We start from the raw sequence: 23,081 nt of genomic DNA on the forward strand, positions 1-23,081 counted from the left end.
GCCTACATCAGAGGCCCATGAAGTTTTGAATCAATTTTTTTTAAAGACCTTGTAGAGTTGTCAAAAGGTTAACAGCAAGTTGCTAATAATTTTGAAACCAAAGCTCTTCTTAACAAAGTCTATAGCAAATGGATGTTACGGCTTTACTAACTACTTCCCTTATTACAGTTTGCCATTCACCTCAAACAATGAATGGTATGAACAATCTAGTAGTCCAAAGGGACCTTGGGCCTGGGAGTCAAAGGATCTGGGTTCTAATCCTGGACCTACCACTTGCCTGTTGTGTGACTTTGGGCAAGTCACTCAATTTCTTCACCTGTAAAATGGGGATTCAATACCTGTTCTCCCTCCTACTTAAACTGTGAGCCCAATAAGGGACAGGGACAGTATCTAATCTGATTATATTTTATCTACCCTAGTGCATAATACAGAGTTTGGCATAGAGTTAAATGCTTTAAAAAACACTTATCATTATTATTACTATTAGTATTATTAATAAAAATTATACAAAAGATCTTTCCAACAGTGCTGGAAATAGAGTTAGGATAAAGGGGTTGGAAGGGCATTTTCTCCCAACACAGAGAAGAGAGGATCCTCTTCAAGGTTTGCACCCCTTTCCCCTCCCCCATCAGGGGTCTAAGGAAGCACAGATGGAAAAATGCTTAAGAGATACAAAGCCAAGTGCATAGTTGAGGCATAGGGGAGAGTGGATAGGGGAAATGAGGGCTTAGTCAGGGAAGGCCCCTAGGAGGAGATGTGATTTTGGGAGGATTTTGAAGGTGGGGAAAGTGGTGGACTGTCGGATATGAAGGGGGAGGGAGTTCCAGGTCCCGGGGGATGTGGCAAGGGGTTGGGGGTGAGATAGACTAGAGCAGGATACAGTTAGTAGGTTGGTGTTAGAGGAGCGGAGTGTGCAGTTTGGGTTGTAGTAAGAGATCAGTGAGGCTAAATAGGCTCAATCAGTAATATTCATTGAGTGCTTATCTTGTGCAGAGCACTGTACTAAGCACTTGGGAAAGTACAGTAGAACAAAGTTAGTAAACATGTTCCCTGCCGACAACAAGTTTGCAGTCTAGAGGGGGAGACAAACATCAATATAAATAATTATATAGGAGGAAGAGAGCTCTTGAGTGCCTTGGGCAGTTCTGGTCTTTTAAAAAGTATCATCATTTTTCTTTTCTTTTACTGGAGGCTTCCCAAACCCTCCACCCTGGAGTTTCCTTGGGAATGTACAACCGACTATGTGACTAGAATAAGAAACTCCTTACCATTGGTTTTAAAGCCCTCAATCAACTTGCCCCCTCCTTCTGATCCTACCTTGCTGATTTCCTACTGAAACCCAGCACGCTCACTTTGCTCCTCTAATATCAACCTGCTCACTGTATCTCAGTCTCAACTGTCTTGCTGCTGACCCTTCACCCACATTAATCAATCAGCTTAACAGTGGTATTTATTGAGCACTTACTATGTGTAGAGCACTGCACTACATGCTAAGGAGAGTACAATACTAGAGGGTTAGGAGAAAAATTTCCTGCCTTCAACAAGCTTACAATCTAAAGGGGGAGACAGACCTTAATATAAATGAGTAGTCTAGGAGCTACTCTAGGAAGAGTAGTTGGGGAAGCAGCATGGCTCAGTAGAAAGAGCCCAGGTTTTGGAGTCAGAGGTCATGGGTTCAAGTCCCGGCTCCACCACATGTCAGCTGTGTGACTTTGGGCAAGTCACTTAACTTCTCTGTGCCTCAGTTCCCTCATCTGTAAAATGGGGATGAAGACTGTGAGCCCCACGTGGGACAACCTGATCACCTTGTAACCTCCCCAGTGCTTAGAACAGTGCTTTGCACATAGTAAGTGCTTAATAAATACCATTATTATTATTATTAGAATATATAATTTAAAGATACAAGCATAAGTGCTATGAGGTTGAGGGTGGGGTGAAAAACATATGACGTAAGGTCACAGATCTAAGTGCATAGATGATACAGAAGGGAGAGGGAGCTGGGGAAAAGAAGACTAAATTGGGGAAGGCCTCTGGAGAAGATGTGACCTTAATTATGTTTTGAAGGTGGGGAGAGTGATATTCTGGCATATATGGACAGTGAGGAAATTCGAGGCTAGGACCAGGAAATGGGAAAGAGGTCTGCAACTAGATAGGCAAGATCGGGGCACAGAGAGTAAGCTATCTCTGCCTGAAATTCCCTCCTCCTTCATATCTGACAGATGATTGCTTTCCCCACCTTCAAAGTCTTATTAAATTAACATCTCCTCCAAGAGCCCTTCTCTGACTAAGCCTTCATTTACTCTACTCCCTCTCCCATCTGCATCATGTACACACTTGGATTTGTGTCCTTTATTCACCCCAAACTCAGCCCCACAGCAATTATATTAATATTCCTAGCTTATATTAATGTCTGCCCCCCTTCTAGAACCTAAGTTCCTTGAGGGCAGGGAATGTGTCTACCAACTTTATTACATTGTACTCTCCCAAGTGTGTAGTACAGTGTTCAGCACAAAGTAAATGGTCAGTAAAAATGATTAATTGATCGTCGGTGGGGTGCTGCAGGGCTCCCTGTGTGAACAGTTCAGTTCATTTACCACCTAAAGCCTGGGCCAAAGCAGGAACTTTCTCTGCATCATCTCCTGGGGTGAAACTGCCAGGGACCATCCTCCTTTGGTAGTTTTCAGGGGGACAAGAAGATCCACAGCTATGCTTGGCAAAGTGATTGCTTTTCTCATCCTAAGCTTTGTGACTCTGCAGCCCTTAGTAGTAATAGTATGTATTCAGCATTTCCAATGAATAAAGCACTGACCTGAGTGCTGGGAAAAACCACATGGGTAAGAATAATGACCCAGTCCCTGACCCTCAAACTAAGCATAAAAGAAGGGGAGAGGGGACTGGTGACAGACAGGTAAGGAAAGGTGGATAATAAGACACTAGAATGACCTAAAAGACAATGACAAAGATGAATAGAGTAAAAGCAATTGGATAATATGGCTAAAGGAACAGAGCTTTGGGCTCCTTATGGCTCATCATCATCATCATCATCAATCGTATTTATTGAGTGCTTACTATGTGCAGAGCACTGTACTAAGCGCTTGGGAAGTGCAAATTGGCAACATATAGAGACAGTCCCTACCCAACAGTGGGCTCACAGTCTAAAAGGGGAAGACTCCTGGGCTCTGGTAACTGCCCTCAGGGTCTTCTTGATGTTCTAGATTGCTTGAAGCCCTCATGCTGCTGCTATTGCTGCTTGGGTTCTTCTCACCATGATTGTACAAGACAGGATGGGAGAGAACTCTGGATGATGCAAAAGGGGTGGGGTACAGATTCCTGGTAAGGAGGCACCTCTGTCTGAAGAGAAGCAGCATGGGTTAATGGAAAGAGCCCAGGCCTGGGAGTCAGAGGAACTTTGTTTTAATCCCAGCTCCACCACATGTCTGCTGTGTGACCTTGGGCAAATCACTTAACTGGTCTGGACCTGATTTACCTCATCTGTAAGATGGGGAAGAATAAAGACTGTGTTCAATCTGATTATCTTGCTTCTACCCAAGTGATCAGCAGAGTGCCTGGCACATAGTAAGGGATTAACAAATATCGGCATTATTATTATTGGTGGGGTTGGAGGGTACTGTGGCTACTATTGATTGATCAATAGGGCCCCTGGGTTCATCGTCATCAAGTTTGATGACTATTACTGGGCTTTTTTGCAGATGGGCTCCATGGAGCCAGCCACAGCATCATGGCCAACTCCTTCACCTCTCTGTCTCAGCCAGCACTACTCTGACCTCCAGAGGTCAAAGCACACCGCCCCCCACCCCGCCCAACCCCGAATCATTGTTTCCTAGGGCTGGCACAGGGAAACAGCGGAAGTTTGCCTTCATGTATGACCTTTTCCTTCCCTGTTACTTCTTTTAGAGTGTGTACTCCCTCCCGTGTGACAGGGACCCCGGGCTGTTTGGCTTGATCTGTATTATTCAGGCCCATGTGGATGCTTCACTATCCCTATCCACAAAAACTTCACCCAAATACATAGGGTCTGGCTGAAACCTCTGGAACTATACTTTAATTTTTTATGTATTTCAATTCAGAGGACGAGCAATCTGGAGAGAAAGACTTCAGGGCCAGCCAGCCAGTTGGAATAGCACAGGGCCATAAATTTAAAAGGAAACATGGAAAAACAGTTTGTGGGAAGGGAGAAAAACCCAAACAGACTTCAATTATTTGAAGCAATCACCTTTTTAAAGCACCTAGATCAAAGAGAATGCTAAATCATCAATAACTACAGTTAACCCACCAGCTGTACTGGGGGGGACCTAGCACAGGAAGTCTCTGAGCAAAGGATACAGAGCTTTTTTGGCAGGCTAGACACTTGTTCTCCAAGGTCTCTTCATCGTGAATTGTCTCTTCTTCATCTACAAGGAAGCTTGTAGTTCTGGAGAAGCAGCATGACCTCATGGAAAAAGCACAGGCCTGGGAGTCAGAGGACCTGGGTTCTAATCCCAGTTCTGCCACATGTCTGCTGTGCGTCCTTAGTGAAGTCACTTAACTTCTCTGTGACCCAGTTGCCTCATCTGTAAAATGGGGATTAAAGCTGAGAGCCCCATGTGGGACATGGACTGTGATGATCTCGTATCTACTGCAGTGCTTAGTACAGTGACTGGCACATAGTAAGTGCTTAACATACTATAAAAAATAAAAAATAAAAATAAGAATAAGATGGAGGAAGAACAATTGAAGAATAACTCAAAAACAAATCTCCCCAACCAATCAGTTAACTATCTATTAAACACAGACAGAGGGCAGAGCACAGTACTAGATGCGTAAGGTACATGTTAAGGAATAGGCATTGCTACTGTCTTCAACAAACTTACTTATCTAGCCCAGAGAGGAATTGGATCTAGAATCTCTCAGTCCATTATGGGTGCTCAGGGAATGTTAAACAACAGCAATAGGCATGTTTCCTTTCTCATCCTCTGATGTTTGGTTGATTACGTGTTTGTATCTTGATGCCTAAAACTAAAATTGATCCCAGATGGATCTATGCTGATGCACAGATGAGCTGTGGAAACTGAAAACTGGAACATGGTTAGAGGGCAGCAAGCCCACCTTTGTTACCTCAAAGTTTCAGCTAGTGGGCTAGCTGTAACAGAGAACCACAGGAAGGTAAAACCAGAACCAACTTGGATTTAAATTGAGAGGGAAAATTTTAACACACTTCAGCCATTTATTTACAAGACTTTCTCTTGCAATACAGATGCTTCACATACTCAATTGGCTAGCCGGCTTCATGGACCAGGTAGACTTTTTCCCCCTACTCCCTCTGATGTGGTGACATTTCAGGTTGTACAGTGGCAAAATCTGCCCTAAAGTTCTGCTCCTTCTGATTGTCTTTCCCCTCATCAAAAATAAACCTCAGGGCCTGTTTCTGCCTTCCTTTCTGCCAAATCCTTGGTCTTTCCTTGAACTGTTGCCAACTTGTACTTCCCAAGCTCTTAGAACAGTGCTCTGCACACAGTAAGCGCTCAATAAATGCGATTGAATGAATGAATGAATGAATGAAGTTTGCCATCCTGACCTGGTATAACTTCATTATTCTTTCAGCCTTGCCCCCCAAATTGGCCAAATCAGTGACTTAGACCCCAAACTACTGTACTTTCCTAGCTCCCCAAAGTCAAACTATGTAAGGTAGTGAGAGAGAGGGAGCTTCTTAGGAGCTGCATAGGAAAGTACAGTTCTGAAACTTCCAGTATATCTACTAGTAAATGCAGGAGGATTCTTAGGATAAATTATTTCCATTGTTTTATACACACTCCTCAGACCAAGGAAGACCTTTTTTCTATCCTTTCAAAATTATTTGATCCACATCAAAAAGCACCTCACAAGAAAGTATCAGAGCAAAGGGATTTAAATTTTCTTAATCTCTATTTCTGCAGAACAGAAGGCCATTTTTAGTCCTATATCAATGCTAAATCTCAACATGAAGAACTCAAGTAATGAGATTTTTTTCTTTCCCTGAAGGCAAAGAAATACAGAAAGTCCAAAGAAGCTTTGACGGTTACAGTGGAAGGGACAGAAGAAGACTTTGGTTCTTTAAGGGCAACCCCTTGAAGACCACCTGGTGAGTAATATATCACTGGTGAGGAATATATTGCTGGTTCAATCAAACAATCAGTGGTGTTTATTGAGCTGTTACAGTGTGTGGAACACTGCACTAAGCACTTGAGAGTACAATACAATAGAGTTGGTAGACATCATCCCTGCACTTGAGGAGGGAGAGAGATGTTATAAGAAATTATAGATAAGGGAAGCAGCAGAGTATAATGTTAGTCCATAAGTGCTCTGGGGCTTGTAGGGGGGTTGTAGCTTAATAACTCCTCTGCCTTCTGCTTCAGAATGTGATCCTTGAGGATATTCTTAGAGTGAATATATATCTTGAATTTCCCTCTGTATTACATTACATACTCTAACGAGAAAACAATATGAGAAAATGAATGAAGGGAAAAGGTGAAGTTTCTGGAAGCAGGGCCCCTCTAGTAACAAGGCTCCCTTGCCCTTTCATTGGTCACCACTCTTAAAAGAAATGAGAAATGATATCATCTCAGGAAGAGTTGCATCAGTTTTACCAGGAATTCAGACCTTTGCCAAGGGAAAGACTGGTCAAGACTTCATTTTTTCAAGTCATGTAACTTGCTTTTAAAGTAGAAAAGGGAAGGCTGGAAAATGTGTCTTCAGCTGTCAGGAGAATGGAGAGGGACAATTCTCCACATTTTTTTTTCTTAAACATATAATCCCAGGGTAAAGATCGCTATGCTGTAACTTCGGTGCCTATTCTTTTATCAATCAATCAATCAATCATATTTATCGAGCGAGCACTTACTGTGTGCAGAGCACTGTACTAAGTACTTGGAAGAGTACAGTACAACAAAATAATGAATATGTTCCCTGCCCACATTTCTGCTGTTGAACAGTGTATTGGAAGATGGGAGGCTTGGCTTATCAATCAAACAGTGGTATTTATTGAGCACTTACTGCATGCAAAGCACTGTGCCATGAGCTTGAGTGAATACAACATAGTTACATTAACTTTCCAGTTCTGCCATTGCCTGTCTCTGTCCATCGCTAGGCAGTCAGTCAATTGATCACATTTATTGAGCACTTACTCAGTGTAGAGCACTTAACTAAGCGCTTGGGAGAGTACAATATAACACACACATTCTGTGGCCACAATGAGCTTACAGTCTAGAAGGGATGACAGATTAATATAAATAAATAAATTTCAGATATGGACTTAAGTGCCATGGGGCTGGGACGGGAGTGAATTAAGGGAGAAAGTCAGGGTGTTACAGGAAGGAGTAGCAGAAAAGGAAAAGAGGGCTTTATCAAGGAGGACCTCTTGGAGGAGATGTAACTTCAATAAGGCTTTGAGTGTGTGTGTGTGGGGGTGGGTGTGTGGGTGTGTGGGTGAGGGGGGAGATAATTATCCATCAGATATGGGGAGGGACCGTGTTCCAGGCCAGGATGCGGGTGAGAAATTGGAGGCGAGATAGATGAGATGAGGTACAGTGAGAAAGTTAGCATTAGAGCAGCAAAGTGTGTGGGATAGGTTGTAGTAGGAGAGTAACGAGGTGAAGTAGAAGGGGGCAAGCTGACAGGGCTATATGCCTTAGCTTCAGTGTCAGCATTAGGCGAGCATTCTTCTACCAAGGTCCACTTCTGACCTAGGGTCGGGCCGGGGAGCAGAGCAAGGTGGAGGTGGAGATGCTTAGAAGAAGAAGTATTTGGAGCTTCACAAACCATTCCACCCAGAATCTTTTCTTTGAAGAGCCCCACACAGGATTTTCTCCATATTGGCAGACAGGGTAGGCAAAGCAGAACCACCTTCTGCCACCCTCTATTTCCACTTAGAGACCCGTGGGCATTTGACCCTCTCAGATTTCTTATTTGCCTATATAACTGAATTAGTTGAATGAATGGGAGAAGCAGCATGGCCTAGTAGAAAGACCACAGTCCTGGGAGTCAGAAAGACCTGGGTTCAGATTCCGGCACCACCACCTGTCTGCTGTGTAACCTTGGGTAAAGCATGGTACTTCTCGGGGCCTAGAGAAACAGCAGTGGCTCAGTGGCAAGAACACGGGCTTTGGAGTCAGAGGTCGTGGGTTCAAATCCTGGCTCCGCCAATTGTCAGCTGTGTGACTTTGGGCAAGTCACTTAGCTTCTCTGGGCCTCAGTTACCTCATCTGTAAAATGGGGATTAAGCCTGTGAGCCCCCGTGGGACAACCTGATCACCTTGTAACATCCCCAGCGTTTAGAGCAGTGCTTTGCACATAGTAAGCACTTAATAAATGCCATTATTATTATTATTATTATTATTCTTAGTTACCTCATCTGTAAAATGGAGATTAAATCTATGAATCCCATGTGGGACATGGACTGTGTCCAGGTAGATCTTTTATCTACCCCAGTGCTTAGTAAAGTGCCTGGAACATAGTAAGAACTTAAATAACATAAAAGGAAAAAAAAAAAAAACCCACCAAAAGGCTCATGAAAAGCAGCATTCTGGCCTACCAATGGTCAGTGCAGCCAAGCCCCTCACCGGAACCAGAACCCCTAAAGCTCTCACAAGCACCGTGCCATATACTTTTGCATCAGCCCTGCAGCTAAAAAAGGCTCTCCGTGTTGGTTTTCCTTACCTCCCCTGGCCAGCCCCCACCTCTCTGCCTATCTCCATTAAGTGGGGAGTTTCTCCAGGCTTCATTTCCCCGACTGCTTCTCATCAACCGTAGGGAAATTAGCCATGCTACCATGCTGCAGGCTGCCTGTCTGACATGGACCTCTCTGGGAGGAGAACAGAGAGCAACTCTTCATTAGCCATTCCCAGGCTCCTTTCTCACCGCCGCAGGAATGACAATTGCCAGGAGGGATGGATGGACCTTGGACTTTTGCTTCTGGAACCTATCCTCCTACACAAGCTTCTTTTTCTACCAGGCAGAGCTCCTCAGGGATGCTGGTAGGTCATCCAGGGGTTAACTATTCCTACATGTGATTGGAAACTGGACAAGAGATGGAAATTTGCTTTCATTTCTTCCGCCTTCTTTACTTGCTGCTGCTTGAGCCAAACAGTAAGTTGAGCATTCTATTCAGAAAGGCCAGGGGGGGCCTGAGTGAGTGCTTATCCCCCCTCCCCCACAGCTCTGCCCCCTCCCGCTTCTAGCCACATTGGCTATTCTGGCTCTACCCATCACCTCTGTTTCCTGGAAACCAGAGAGGTCGCATAAGCAGCATACTCTGCATCTTTCTTGATTGAGGCCAAAATGAAATGCTCCAAAACAGACAAGTGAGTCATCCAATAATTGTGCTTGTCTTTTCCAATATCTCTCTTTAATCAATCTGAAGCAAACATGTTTACAAGTTCAATGACAATTTCAACAGGAAATAACAGTTGCAAATCTCCAGAGATCCAGTGAGGTTCTGACAGCTCATGTCTAATTTTTTTTTTTTTGGTTTATGCCTGATCACGTCTTACATACAGGCCCCATTGAAGAGGATGGAAATTGTGAATTCAGGTTATTATCATGAGGTCTTGGAGGCCCAAGTCATTATCTGAGGCTGGTTCAGAACTTGAAAGGATTTTAGCCACTCCTTCCTGGAATCTCTGCCTCCATCCCCTAACTGTGGAAGTGGATTGGAGTGGAGTGGAGTGCACAAAGTGTGTGTGCACATCGGAGTGTGTGGTGTGCACAAAGACCCGGATCGTCTTTGTGCAGAAATGCTCTGGGCATGTTACTTCCCTCCTCAAAAATCTCCAGTGGCTACCAATCAACCTACGCATCAGGCAAAAACTCCTCAATCTTGGCTTCAAGGCTCTCCATCACCTTGCCCCCATCTACCTCACCTCCCTTCTCTCCTTCCCGCCCGCCCAGCCCGCACCCTCCACTCCTCTGCCGCTAACCTCCTTACTGTGCTTTGTTCTCGTCTAGCCCGCCGTCGACTACCCGGCCTACGTCATCCCCCTGGCCTGGAATGCCCTCCCTCTGCACATCCACCAAGCTAGCTCTCTTCCTCCCTTCAAAGCCCTACTGAGAGCTCACCTCCACCGGAGGCCTTCCCAGACTGAGCCCCCTCATTCCTCTCCCCCTCCTCCACCTCCCCATCCCCCCGCCTTACCTCCTTCCCCTCCCCACAGCACCTGTATATATGCATATATGTTTGTACATATTTATTACTCTATTTATTTTACTTGTACATATTTATTCTATTTATTTTATTTTGTTAATGTGTTTTGTTTTGTTTTCTGTCTCCCCCTTCTAGACTGTGAGCCCGCTGTTGGGTAGGGACCGTCTTTATATGTTTCCAACTTGTACTTCCCAAGCACTTAGTACAGTGCTCTGCACACAATAAGCGCTCAATAAATACGATTGAGTGAATGAATGAATGAATGCCTTAAGTCTCAGTTTGGGTCCCCTTCTATTCTTCATTTACATCCACTCTCTTGGAGAACCCATTTGCTTTCATGGCTTCAACTATGTGGATGTCTATGTGGATGACTCCCAAATCTGCCTCTCCAACCCTGTCCTCTGGGCTTCTCTGCAGTCTCTCCTTTCTTCCTGCCATCGGGACATCTCCTTGCATGTCCCACTGACATCTCAAACATAACATGTACAAAATAGAGCGCTTCATTTTCCCACCCAAATCCAGTCCTCCCCCTGACTTTCCCATCACTGTAGACAGCACCACCATCCACTCTGTCTCACATGCCCCTGATCTTGAAATTATCCTGACTCATCTCTCTTATTCAACTCATATGATCAGTCTGTTACCTAATCCCATCAGTTATATCTTCACAACACCTTTAGAATTCAACCCTTACCCTTCATCCAAATTACTACCTTACTGGTCCAAGCACTTATACCCCGCTTGACTAGTCTAACAGCCTTCTCACTTACCTTTCTGTTCCCTGCCTCTCCCTTCTCCAGTCCATACTTCACTCTGCTGCTTGGATCACTTTTCTAAATAAAAGTTAAGTCCATGACTTCCCACTCCTCAAAAACCTATAATGGTAGCCAGCCCACTTCCACATCAAAGTGAAACTTCTCACTATCTGCTTTAGAGCTGGAACTCCCTCCCCAACTTCATATCCAACAGGCTACCACTCTTCCCATCTTCATAGCCTACTAAAATCATATCTCTTTCAAGAGGATTTCCCTAATACCTCTATTCCTACCTCTGTGTCACCTATGCACTTGGGTCTGTACCCCTAAAGCACTTAAGCACAAGCCCAGTCCCAGGCCCGCAGCACTCACATACATACCCACGTGTAATTTATTTTAAGGCCTGGCTCCCTGTTTAGATCATAAACTCCATGTGGGAAGGGCTCACGTGTACCAGTTCTATTGTACTGTACTTTCTCCCAAGTGCTTAGCACACAATAAGCAATCAGTAAATTCTGGAGAAGCAGCGTGGCCTAGGGGCAAGAGCATGGTCTAGGGAGTCAGAGGATGTGGGTTCTAATCCTGGCTCTGCCACTTGTCTGCTGTGTGACCTTAGGCAAGTCACTTAACTACACTGTGCCTGAGTTAACCTCATCTGTAAAATGGGGATTAAGCCTTTGAGTCCTTTGTGGAACAGGGACTGTGTCCAACCTGATTACCTTGTATCTACCCCAGTACTTAGAACAGTGCTTGGCACATAATAAGTGCTTAATAAATACCATAATCACTATTATTAGCAGTAGTAAATACCATTGATTGATTGATGCATTCATTATCACTATCCAGTGGGAGTTTTTAGCAAAGAACCTGAGATGAGTTGGCACTCCTACTTGTTTAATTGCAGATCATTATAGAGTTGCAGCTGCTATAGGGCCAGAGGAAATTATTTATTTGTTCAGATGATAACTGCATTTAGTCATTGACCTTTTAACAAAGCTCCAGTCCTGAAAATTCTGTTCCCAGAAGATGGGAACTAGAACATCAAGTCTGGCATCAAGATGATCTTGGTAGGGGGCACTGGTGTTCAATTATTGTCTTTCAATTTCAAAAGATCTATTGCCTTGGTGTGCTAGCAAAAACCAACCTCGTCTCCAGATTAATATAAGACTTAGTAAGCTTTTGAAGTCCAGGAATGGGAAAAAGTCGAGGGGATAAACAGAATCATTCTAGTATTTGAGATTAACATCCTCATTTTAGGATTCATGGTTTGGTTTTGAGAAGCAGCACAGCTTACTGGAAAGAGCATGAACCTGGCAGTCAGAGGGTCTGGGCTCTAAAACCAGACATACCACTTCTCTGCTTTGTGACCTTGGGAAAGTCACTTCACTTCTCTGAGTCTCTTTTCCCCCCTCATCTGCAAAATGGGAATTCAATACCTGTTCTCCCTCATGCTTAGACTCTGAGCCCCATGGGGGACTTGATTATCTTGTATTTGCCCCAGCACTTAGTACAGTGCTTGGCACTTAGTAAGTTCTTAACAAATTCCAGTTATGATTATTATTAATAATTTTGGAATAAAAAGCATCTCATGAAGCTGGCTTTTCTTCTTTCTTTGTTCTTAGTACTTAGTGCTGCTCTCTCATTCACACACTAAGAAGAAGCTTTATGGCTTTTCACCTACCATCTTAGCACACTGAAGAGTGAAGATGCACCAGTATCATCACAGCAAGGAAGAAAGTCTGCTTCAGTAGCAAGAATACTTCATTACTCCTTGCAAACCTACCAGTAGAGATAAGGCTCTTCAAAGAGTTTAGAGTCGATGAGCATGAAAAGATGTAGAACTTTCCAGTCATTGAGGTTGCTGTGAAAGGTACAAAATATGGGTGTGAATTACCTAAGTTACTTTTAATCCAATTATTGGCTTCTCTGGGTACCCTTTTCTGATTGCCCTCTTAAGAGTTGAAGGAGTTGTCTTCTAGACTGTGAGTCCGTTGTTGGGTAGGGACCGTCTCTATATGTTTCCGACTTATACTTCCCAAGCGCTAAGTACAGTGCTCAGCACATAGTAAGCGCTCAATAAATATGATTGAATGAATGAATTCATTCAATGAATGAATGAATGATTTACAATCCACTTACGAGCTGTTTGTAATATTTTCCACTCACACAAAATTTTTCTCTACCACTGCTGCTTGTCTTTACAGCTGGCAGGAAGAAATTCCAGGTCAGCGATTTGTGTTTCCTATATAACACCTGGTTCCCAGCTGCTTGTTTTGGGGGCCACAGGGTTGCCCCTGGGAGCCTCACACACTCTGGGAAGCCTTAGAGTGTTACATCCTAGCACTTTGAGGGAGATGTCATGTCTGATTTCATAACCTGGCCACTGTGGCCCCCACCCATCTGGAGGACAGAGAAGAGGCATGGGATGTGGGGATCATTGACTTGCTGCAGGAGGACAGGAGTGCAGATCACAGAATGCCTCACTGTCCTTCTCTCCTGACAACATCCATTTGTTGCTAGTCCTATAACTAAAGAGTTTAAACAACCTAGGCAATGGAGGAGGCAGTGAGATGAGGCCAACTCATCCAGTTATCTCGAAGGATAATTCAAAATAATGTTAATGCTTCATGGAACCATTGGAACTAGTAAACTGGTAAAATACCTGCACCAGGTGGCAGTTTTGACAAAGCTGAGATGTACACACATCAATCAATTGATCGATTGAATGAATCATACTTATTGAGTGCTTTATATGTGCAAAGCACCATACTAAGCATTTGGGAGAGTACAATATAACAGAGTCAGTAGACCCTTTCCCGGCCCGCAACAAGATTACAGTTTAGAGGGGAGGGGATACACAATGCTTAAGCACTTGAACATGTGTTTTTCCCAATTTATGGGATGCTGTGAAGGTGCCACAGAATCTCAAATATGGCAACATCATCACCACCTTCAAAATAAAGGTCAATGACTAAATGCAGTTATCATCTGAACAAATAAATAATTTCCTCCGGCCCTATAGCAGCTGCAACTCTATAATGATCTGCAATTAAACAAGTAGGAGTGCCAACTCATCTCAGGTTCTTTGCTAAAAACTCCCACTGGATAGTGATAATGAATGCATCAATCAATCAATGGTATTTACTACTGCTAATAATAGTGATTATGGTATTTATTAAGCACTTATTATGTGCCAAGCACTGTTCTAAGTACTGGGGTAGATACAAGGTAATCAGGTTGGACACAGTCCCTGTTCCACAAAGGACTCAAAGGCTTAATCCCCATTTTACAGATGAGGTTAACTCAGGCACAGTGTAGTTAAGTGACTTGCCTAAGGTCACACAGCAGACAAGTGGCAGAGCCAGGATTAGAACCCACATCCTTTATTTCTTTGGAGAGGGAGAACAAGAAGAGGCCTGACCTTTCCAAGAAATATTTTTTAGCACAACCACTTGCTTATGTCCTTCTGTGTCAATCTGTACTGCTGATCTTTGTAGATATGGATGGGTCTAATAACAATAACAAAGGATGACTGTGGCATCTCACTGATGATAATGGGAGGGAAGAAGCTTCCTTATGAGGATGGCCTGAAAGGTTTTGGACTGTTTCCCTTGGGAAGACACAGACTTAGAGGGAACATGATTTGAAATCAACCAATCAATGGTATTTATTGAGTGCTTAATGTGTGCATCTGTACTGAGTGTTTGGAAAAGTCCAGTACAATATTGTTGGTAGACACAATCCCTGCCCACAAGGAGGTCACAGGCTAAAAGGGGAAACAGAAATTAAACTTAATTGCAGATAGGGGAAATGGGAGAGTAGGAAGACCAAATGCTTAGTACAGTATTCTGCACAAAGTAAATGCTCAATAAATGCCATTGATTAAGTGATATATGTAGAAGTAATGTGGGGCTGAGGATGGAGTGAATATCAAGCGCTTAAAGAATACGTAGCCAAATGCATAGGCAATGTAGAAGGATGAGCAAATAGAGGAAATGAGGTCTTAGGGAAGGCCTCTTGGAAAAGATGTGATTTTAGTAGGACTTTGAAAGTGGGGAGAGTGGTGGTCTGTCGGGAGAGTAGTGATGAAATCTTCAAAATAGTAAAGGGTGAGGAAAAAATAAAACTGGAATTTTTATTCACTAAATCGTTCTTACAAGAACCAGGCAAGGGGACACCCATGAGGTAGGCTCAAACAAACAAAAAGAAATGCTCACACCTAGCAGTTGGTAAGTAGTAGTAATCATAATAGTGATATTATATCTGACACCATCCTAAGTACTGAGGCAGATACAAGACAGTTATACCTGACACAGTCCCTGTTCCACATGGCCCTCAAAGTCTAAGAGGAAGGGAAAATAGATAAAATATAAAATATACCCATTTTGCTGAAGAGGAAACACATACACAGAAATGTTAAGCTACGTGCTTAAGGTCACACAGCAGGCAAGTGGTGGAACTCACTAAAATTCACTACTACAGAAAGTTGAGTAGGCAGAAAATACCAGTAGGTATAAAAGGGGTTCAGATTAATTCATGGAAGAATTGTCCATAGTATGTAAGTCAGGAAAAGTTAGAGATATAGTACCTGTTCTCTTTGGATCTGTACCCTTTGGGTACTTGCTATTCACCTCACCCTCAGCTCCACACCACTTATGTACATAGCTGTTATTTATTCATTTGTATTAATGTCTATCTCCTGCTCTAGACTATAAACTCCTTGTGGCCAGAGAATATATGTACCAACTCTTTTCTATTGTACTCTCCCAAAAGCTTAATACAGTGCTCTGTTCACAGTGATTGATTGTTTAATGTAAAGGATAAACTTTAGAGTTGCTATCATTAGATAGAATTCTAGTTTACATGAACTGTTTGTACTGCCCAACATTTAATGGTATTTGCTCTGTTCTCCATTACTATCAGGATCCTAGGCAGAGCCCTTCTAAGCAGAAATGTAGACAGTTTCCTTTGGCCCATTAATCAATAGGTCAATTGTATTTATTGAACACTTACTGTGCAGAGCACTGGAATAAGCACTTGGGAGACAGAGTTGGTAGATATGTTCCCTGTCCACAATGAGCTAACAGTCTTATAAGGGGGGACGGTCTAGAGGGGGGTCCGTTTTGATCTTGGAGTATGATTGGGTCCGTGAGGGGTTTCTATCTGGATTTCATCCCTTCTGTGGGTGAAATCTCAGGATTTCACTTAACTTCCCAGTCTCTTTGCCGGGGAGGGTATGGGTCCCAGTCTCTGTCCCCATATTTTTGCTCCTCTGAATCAATCGATTATGCAATCAGTAATTCAATCATATTTACTGAGTGCTTACTGTCTGCAGAGGATTGTACTGAGTGCTTAGGAGAGTATGATTTAACAGACTCAGTATACATGTTCCCTACCTATCAAGATTTTACAGTCTAGTGGGGGAGTTAGATATTAATAGAAATAAATAAATGACATGTATAAATAAATTACAGATATGATATATAGCTTAGGGTAGTAGTACAGTTTGTACCACTAATATGGCCATGGACTACAAGCTACAACCTACCCGAGAACAAAGGAGTCTGGGTAATTTTCTCTGCTGCTTAAGGGTGGAGTTATTGGGCTGTTCCAAAGGTGTCAAGAGGCTCTGGACATGGTAGTGGGGATAGGGAAGCTATTAGTTTTGATCACTGACTGCTAACGCTGCTGCTTCCCAACCACTCCACACATTCCCAAGGCTTTAGGTATGTCTACCCTCCCAGCTCCCTCCCTCCCTCTTTCTCATCTTCTGGACTTCCTTCCTGCAGCTGCACAAAACAAAGGTAATAATTGCAGGGACTTTTGCCACTCTAACCCAAGACCATTTTCCTAGTCAGCACAAGAAGCAATTATTCCATTTAGAAAATACTTCCTAGACTGGCTTGGGGCCCCAGGCTAATCATTTCTATTACAAGTGATTTTCACAATCAAACTCTATTGGCCATCTGCTGGCCTAGTTCCTCTGGATCCAAGTCACTGTCATTTATTTGCATTTGGGGCCTGGATATTGATTCCAGCCTCAATTGTAGTAACATCCATAGAGCCAGATAATTTATTTTCCATTGTGTCACTTAGATATCTTTTTAAATGTATGAACACTTCAAGAGTCCTTTCCCTGTTGGTTTCTACATGTGGAGATTTTCCCTCCTGCTTAACAGCTTGTTTTCATCCTATGTTCAATCTTACTTTCTACCCAAGCTCCTTTGCTACCTAGGCATGCATCCTCAAAATAAAACCTTTGCCTTTCTCCCTCTTTGTTAGTCCATTTTTGCTAAGGATCCCTCATAATCCACATTGGAATAGTTGCTGACAGGTTAGTTAATTTGGACCTTTCCTTTCTCATTCCTTGCTGGTTCCTCTTAGTAATACCATCTTTGTTGTATTCTTCTGAAGGCTTAGAAGAGTGCTCTGCACATAGTAAGTGCTCAGTCAATGCCATTGATTGATCAACTAATTGATCGGGTCTTGTATTTTCTGCATGAGAAGCTCAAATCATTTGATCTGCATGAACCCTTAGAACTTCCCAATGAAGATTTAGCATACCCACTTTAAAGGTGGGAAAACTGAGGTTAAAGAGATAAAACAAACAAAGAGTTCTACCCTAGGCCCCACAGCAGTATGTCAGGAACAAACTTGGTAACAAGTGCTGGGGCTCCTGATTCTCTCCATTATTCAATTTATGAGACCATGTAGTCTGACTGAGTTTAATGTTGTGCCCTCTCTTGATATTTTAGTTAGTAATTTCCAAGGATTTTCTCCCATCATTCACGGTTTGCATTATAACACCAGGGCATGGTTTTCTGGTTTGTGTCCTTGGCTTTTCTGGAATAGCACCAGCACACATGCCAATTTTGAATCCTTCTTTTAATTGCTAGACCCTCTGAAAACAGCAACAAAATCAGAAAAAGAGTACATAAAACAAGATATCTTAGCAGAGTTTGTAACTAACCAAAAAGATCCCTATCCAGGGCTAAGTCATCCTAATTACACTGAGTTGCTGAATTGCAATTTCCAAGTGCTTAGTACAGTGCTCTGCACACAGTAAGCACTCATTAAATATGATTGAATGAATGAGTTCTGCTCTAATGCAGGTTTCACTATGGCTTTCTGCTAGAACAGTGTTAAGGAAACGTGAGCTTATATGGGCTTGACATCCCACAGACAGAAGAAACGGCTTGTCAGTCTGCCTGTGGGATGTCAAACCCATATAAGCTCACTATTTCCTTAAGAGTGTTCTATCCAAAAGATGTATTTATTGAACTTTTACTTTGGGCAGAACACTGTATTAATGACTTGGGAGAGAACAATATAACAGATGCATTCCCGACCCATAATGAACTTGCAGCCTAGAGGCTTGTCTTTATGTGTAGCCATTCTCCTTACTGAACCATCAGTCAATGGTATTTTTTGGACGCTACTAAGAGCAGAGCACTGTAAAAAGCACTTAAGAGGAAAAGTGTCACCTTAATCTGTTTTTTGCTTCTGCTGCATTTGTCTACTGGGGTTTCACATCAGGCATGATCTTAAAGAGTCTCAAAGTCAGTCCCGGTTCTCCTTAGTGAATCAGGTATGATAAAGTTTTTAGTAGCAGAGAGGAATATATTACCAGGCCTATGACTCCCTAATGCCTGATGTAGGAGATTCCTTTATTTCTTTGGAGAGGGAGAACAAGAAGAGGCCTGACCTGCCCAAGAAATATTTTTCAGCACAACCACTTGCTTATGTCCTTCTGTGTCAATCTGTACTGCTGATCTTTGTAGATATGGATGACCCAGCTGATGGAGTTGTTTCTCAAGTCTACTTTGGGTTGAAAAGCCTTGGCTCTTTTTCTATGAACGGCATTTGAGGCTGAACCAGGGCCATCAGCTGGTAGTGCCATTATAACTTGGCATGGGCAGGACAAGTGCATGTGTACTCCAGGAAAATGCTTTGATGATTAGGGCCTTTCAGACGTCCCAAATAATAGAGAACTTTCTACTCTTCCCAATTATCAGGTGTCCTCATGAGATTCATTTTAGAAGGCATCTTAGGAGAAAGTATGGATCTTGTCCATCACTGGGTTTTGAGTATTTACCGAATTGTATGCTCAAATGGATTTGAATTTTCAATCGATGGTATTGATTGAGTCCTTACTTTGTGCAGTGTGGTGTATTAAACACACAAGAGAATACAGTACAGCAGAGTTGGTAGACACATTCCCTGTCCACATGGAGCTTACACTTTCCTCTCCTAATTGTGGGTACCCACCACTCTCTCTTCAGGCTTCCTGACTCTCCCCTCTTCATACTCCCTTGGGGAGCCCCTCCTCTCCCAAGGAGGGAGAGAACTCCCAGATCTTCCTCACGACTCTGCCCCTTTGTAATCTTGCATTTCCTCCTGCCTCCTGGACATCACTATATGGACAATAATTATGGTATTTGTTAAGCACAGACTATGGTCCAAACACTGTGCTTGGCAGTGGGGTAGGTATAACACAATCAAATCAGACACAGTCCCTATCCCACTCAGGGCCCACAGTCCAAAGAGGAGGGAAAACTGGTATTAATCCTCATTTTACAGATGATGAAGTTGTCAAGCTATTTGCCCTGGTTCATACAGCAGGTAAGTGGCAGAGCCAGGACTAGTACTCAGGTCTCCCACTCCTATGCTCTTTCCACTAGGTTGCTTCTCTGGCCAACACCTCAAGTTCAACTTGTCCAAAAGTGAACTCATCTTCCCTCCCAAATCTTCTCTTCATCCAGTTGACCCACTGCTGTCAACAACTCCCTCATCCTCCCTGTCCCTTCAGCTCACAACCTTAGGGTCATTGTTACTCCATGCTGTCTTTTACCCTTCACATTCAGACTGCCACTAAATTCTACCATTTTTTCCTCCACCTCCAACCTCAGAATCTCTGGTATTTACTGAGCACTTACTGTGTGCAGAATAAACATTTCGTAGAGTACAATACAGTAGAGTTGGTAGACACGATTCCTGCCTCAAGGAACTTACAGCTTAACAGCAGAGACTAACATTAAAATAAATTTCAGGTAGGTGAGACAACAGACATAGTGGACATAGTGTTCGGGTGAGTACCTACAAGCTTATGGGGTATGGACTCAAATGCATAAGGTGATGCAGAAAGGAAGAAAAATAGAGGGGGGAGATAATTTTTTCCCTATCTGTCCCTTCACCTCCTCAGTTACAACCAATCACCCTGGCTTCAAGCTCTTGTCACCTCCCAATCTCCTGATTGGTCTTCTGCCCCCAACCTCTGCCCTCAGCTGCTCAATCACCCTCCCAAAGTATGGTTCAGAATAAACACAAAATTGCTTTCAAAACTTCCTGAAATCCCATTTCCTCCGGATGGTCTTCCTTAACTAGTTTTTCCCACCCTGGACAAGGCACATGTCATTGGCCACTGTCAGCACCAATGTCTAGATTGATGTCCACACCAGTCTTGTAATAATTGTTTTTCTTAAGTCTCTACTCTGTGTCAAGTATTGTGCACTATTCATAGTGCTGGGGTGTATACAAGGTAATCAAGTCAGTAATCAAGTCAGACAAAGCCCCTGTCCCTGATGGGGCCCACAGTCCAAGTAAGAGAGAGAACAGGTATTGATTCTCATATTAAGGGACTTGTGAAATGGTTTTCAGAGATTGGGGTCAAATTGAGGCATGAAAAGACATTCTAACACTCAGAAATGTTATGTATCCCAAGACTACCTAGGAAAAGCACAAATTAAAAAAATGAAAAGATTATGTGACGGGACTCATTTCTTCATCAAATAGAAAAAAAATTGTTCAGGCTTGGAGATTTGGAAAGGAAATGGATAGCCTATTAAGACATAGTAAGTTTAACTGGCTTGTTGAATACTTCACATTAAGCTTTTTCTCTCTCACCTTGGTGATTTTATGGAAACTCTTTCCCTTCATGATGCATCTGATTACAGGAACTGAGGGAAAGAGCAAAAAAAAGTGAAGAAGCTTGTCAAAGTTTATCAAGCAGGAAAATGTGATTTATCTTCTTCAGATTGGTTCTAGGCCTAATGAGTCTACTGAACTGGCCTTAATTGAATTTTTAAAATAACTTGACCTGAATTACAGAAGTGTAGGGATTTTTGAAATGAGGGGAGAGCTTAGCTAGAGAGTAACCAAACATCACATTTTTTTCAAATGTTTTATTTTTGGCAAAACCAGATTTAACTTATTTCACAACCACTTTTCTCTTCAATTTTTAAGCCCTTGAGTATTTCAAAGGAAATTTAATCCATATGTTTCTGATTCATTTATGTTTTAAGTCATAAAAATGTTATTTTTATAAAGGCTGTTTGATATCCAAGAAACTTTCTGAGCCTCTTTTTATCGTCTCTTTAAAGTCTTGTTCCTTTGAGCCAGGGAGCAGACAGGGTTGTGCTGTACTATGAAAAAACACAATCCAGACAGGTTCAAGCTGTGGTCTGAGATCAAACCTGAGTTTATTATCGATCATCAGCCAAAGGGAAATGGCAATACAATGACATGGAAGATTGGCACAGGACTGTGGTGAGCTTATGAAAGCGTGAGAAAAACGAGTGGCAGATGAAAGCAGGATCCCATTTTCAGTGTATCAGCCATTCAACACAGATGACGTTGCTGTACTGGGGAATTGAGGAGAGAGTGGGTTGCACGTAAAAGATCATGCACTTTGGGGAATCCATTCTTTAAAATGTCCTCAGATCATTCCCTCCATCCCTCTCCTCTGTGCAGACAAATAATAATAATTGTGGTATGTGTTAAGCACTAAGTGTGTGCCAAGCACTAGACTAAATGTGGGGGTAGATATAAGTTAATCAGGTTAGACATAGTTCTGATCTCACATGGGGCTCACAGTCTTAGTAGGTGGGAGAACAGATGTTGAATCCCCATTTTAGAGATGAGGAAATAGAAGCACAGAAAAGTTATGACTTGCCCAATGTCACATAGTAAACAAGTGGTAGAGCTGGGATTAGAAGTCAGGTCCTCTGATCCACAGGCCCTGGCTCACTCTTTCCACTGTGAATCAATGGCATTGAGTGCTTACTGTGTACAGAGAACTGTACTTTGTGCTTCTTAGAGTACAATCTGACCAAGTTGGTAGACACTCTCCCTGCCCACAGTGAGCTCACATTCTAGAGGAGAGGTAGATATTAATATCAAGAATAAATTATGGATATGTTCCTAAGTGCTGTGGGGCTGAGAATGGGGTGAGTATCAAGTTCCCAAAGGGTACAGATCCAAGTATATAGATGACTTGGCCATGCTACTTCTTCAAAATTCTTCACAAAATAAAATTAGCTAACTAAAGCCTACTCAAGTCTTCTAAACTTCACATCCAGCTAGTAATGCCCAGGTATTGAGGTGGTGTCATTTTGGCCCACCCGCCTCAGGCTGCTAAGCCACGTGGACTGACAATAAAGGTGTGGGAGTCTCATCTCTGAGCAATCAGGAACATGGCCCAAGTAGTGGGTAGCAAATTGATAGAAACCTTTGAGAGTGGAAAAGGTGTTGGTTATCAGCTAAAACTCAATTTGGCCTGTGAGCCATGTTGTTTCTGACAAGGGAAAGATTTAAAAGGCCAAGCAAAGATCCCTCTCGGAAGACAAAAATCACTACTTGATAATTTATAAAACTTATAGCCACTGGTACTGAACAGCAACAGAGACTCCTCCATCGTCCCTGGTGTAAATGTAGATGTAATTGTAAATCCAAATGACTATTACTTTCACATCTGTTGGCAGCCAGTCAGGGTCTGCTTAGAGGATGCACTGCACAAGATGTACGTGGCTGCCAATATCTATTAAGCATCCCCACAAATTCTCCTGAAACCTATAAAATAAATGTTTTCCCCTTGTGAGTAGCCCCTCAAAAAATTGTTAGCATTACTCTTCCCCTTCCTGGGAATGCCGCTTACTAGCTGATTCTAGCTTAGTTCTAGCTCTCCAATTGAGCAACCGATTTTTACTTCGACACCAGGAAAAGACAATATTCTACTCATGCTGACACAATTTCTTTGCAGCACCCATTATGGGAGGAAGAGCTCATGCTGTAATCCAGGCATAGTTTTGACTATGAAATTGCTGTGAAAACAAAGAGGTAAGTGGCACTTAACATGGTCATTTTAAGTGCTATAG

The sequence above is a fragment of the Tachyglossus aculeatus genome, chromosome 5 (genome assembly GCF_015852505.1).
Source record: "Tachyglossus aculeatus isolate mTacAcu1 chromosome 5, mTacAcu1.pri, whole genome shotgun sequence".
Classification (NCBI taxonomy): Eukaryota; Metazoa; Chordata; class Mammalia; order Monotremata; family Tachyglossidae; genus Tachyglossus; species Tachyglossus aculeatus.